Genomic DNA, 2,661 nt, shown 5'->3' on the forward strand with positions numbered 1-2,661 from the left:
CATTATTCTGACACCGGACCAACCAGTCCTAGCACTAACCCCATAATGCCAGACGCCAGGCGGAGCAGATTGCCAATTTTAAAGTCTTTGGTATGACCCGGCCGGGTTTTACAATGGTGAAATGGGTACCTTGACTTAGCTGTACAGTGGAACCTGCCCTCGAGACCACCTCTCCATAAAGATCACCTGCCCATAAGGATCCCCGACGGTTTTTACGACTATATAAATCACCTGTCTAAAGAGACCACCTGTCTAAAGAGACCACTTTTGCTCAGTCCCTTGGGTGGTCTCTTTAGACAGGGTTGACTGTATTATAGTTTCAGACATTTCTTATCACTTTTACACGTTTGATTTTATGTTTGCTTGTGTTACATGCTTGTGTTACATACTTGTGTTACATGCTTGTGTTACATGCTTGTGTTACATGCTTGTGTTACATGCTTGAGCAGTTTCAAAAGTTGGTACAACGGTTTTTTCCGAATTTACTTGTACATTAACTGTGTTTTGTCATTTATTTTGTTCCTCTTTGATTTAGCTTCGGGTGTGATTATTTTTTTGTCGATTTGTTACACGCATCAACAGTATAATAATAATAATGACAATATGGGAGATATGTAGAGCGCTTGACGTTCTCTAAGCGCTTTACAATGAATAACATTCATATACATACAAAGCGAAGCGAAAAAGCATGTGCAGCAGCATTCCGCACACAAGTGGACAACGAAACACTGTGCATCAATACAAGCTGCAAGCATACTAACACAGGCAAAACATTCAAACATTCAAACACCTGATCAACAAGAGGCGAAGCCTTCAAGGCTCACGTAAGAAATCGACAAACAGTAACACAAACTCAATCACTTCGTCACACATACACACACACACACACACACACACACACACACACACACACACACACACACACACACACACAGTAAGCGGCATAGGTGACACTGTGCAAGAAAGCGAGACACTAGATCTAGATCTGAATGGCCGATTTCGAAGAAAAAACTAGTCTCGGCCCGCTCGGCAAAATAACAATGACCGAGACTTTCAGTAATTCCTTCGCGTGACGTCTAACCCTCTTACGTCATAATGTGACGTCTTCAAATGTTGTGACGTCTTCAAATGTTAAAGTTTCTACCACAGACATACATACGCACGCACGCACGCACGCACGCACGCACGCACGCACGCACGCACGCACAGACAGACAAAAGTTAGCATCGCATAGGCTACACTTACGTGAGCCAAAAATGCACCATATTGAAACAAAAATTAATCAAATTACTGTGTGAAGAAGTGTGTTTTAAGGTTTGATTTGAAGGAACAAAAAGTATAATCTTTGTAATTTCTTCAGTAGTGTACGTGTTTTGTAAAAGTCTAATACCCCATGATCAAGTGTCAGTTGTTATCTCAATTAGCACGTTAAGCCATGTTTTGTTTGTTGTTTGTGGCAGTACATACAAATCAATAAAACAGTTCTGATCACTTTTACTAGTGGAAGACTCCAGCCTTAACAAAGTCACGGAGAGTGAATACAGATATCTCTAGGTGGTTGTTATCTGGAGATAGCTGTGGCCTGACACTACTCGAAATACGAACAGCAGCAATGATTTGTGTGTGTTATCAATTTATTATATCCATTGTGCAAAACAGAGTACTGGACTACTATCTTTATCAGAATCTTGACAAGGTGTCCATAGGGTCTATCAAAGATGGAGCACTGATCCCATAGGGACTTGGCCTAAATGCACTGTAACCGAAAATAAATAGTGTGTGTATGTTATACTTGACTTTCTTCGGATCAAACCAGTTTCTGCAGAATAGGATTTCGAGCGCCTGCTCACATTCTGATATTTTTTCTTGTCTATTCCTTTTGATTTGACGAGCACACACCGTTTCATTTTACCTCACCGTCAAGTCGAGGGGCCTTTTTCATTCTTCGGTTTTGTCCTGCTAGCATCCACGTACTGGGAGGTAATACACTTTTTCAACTTTTGTGTAATCAAGTAAATTAGATGTGTTTTGGGTATCTATCAGTCAGATTTTGTTCTGGCTTTTCTCTTTGTGTCATGGTTATAAAGATTGCACAGCCCCATCCTCCGTTGCCTCGAGGTGGCCTTTTTACATTTAGTCATTTTTTTTTTTTTTTTTTTTTTTTTTTGGGGGGGGGGGTGTTTGTGCTCTAGTTCTCGCATGATAATAATTTAGTCGAACGTGCCTATAACGACCACCCAAGGGACAAACCAAAAGGGGTCCTTGTTTATGGAAAGGTAAATTAAATAGGAAAGAACCTCATCGGGGATCCTTGGTCGTAACTGGCAGGTGGTCGTTACCAAGAGGTGGTCGCCAGGGCCAAGTCCCTACCCCCACCAGGGCCCCACCCCTTCCCAAACCCCCTCCCCAAGTGTCACATGCCTGTGGGTGTAACAGAGGCAACTAATATCTCCACAGTGCACGGCCCTGCTTTTGAGAAGAAAAAAACAAGTCGCGTAAGGCGAAAATACAACATTTAGTCAAGTAGCTGTCGAACTCACAGAATGAAACTGAACGCAATGCCATTTTTCAGCAAGACCGTATACTCGTAGCATCGTCAGTCCACCGCTCATGGCAAAGGCAGTGAAATTGACAAGAAGAGCGGGGTAGTTGTTGCGCTAA

At 42.2% G+C, this 2,661-nt stretch overlaps 1 protein-coding gene across 2 annotated transcripts in view; it reads left to right on the forward strand.

The window, feature by feature from the left end:
- Positions 1–1,813: 1,813 nt before the first annotated feature.
- LOC138981224 (uncharacterized) overlaps positions 1,814–2,661 on the forward strand; it is a 22,055-nt gene continuing 21,207 nt past the window's right edge. For both annotated transcript variants that reach the window (XM_070354068.1, XM_070354069.1), the window contains exon 1: positions 1,814–1,980. The gene's annotated coding sequence lies outside the window, so the exon portion shown is untranslated. The remainder of the gene's footprint in view (positions 1,981–2,661) is intronic.

Source organism: Littorina saxatilis, linkage group LG12, assembly GCF_037325665.1.
Source record: "Littorina saxatilis isolate snail1 linkage group LG12, US_GU_Lsax_2.0, whole genome shotgun sequence".
NCBI lineage: Eukaryota > Metazoa > Mollusca > Gastropoda > Littorinimorpha > Littorinidae > Littorina > Littorina saxatilis.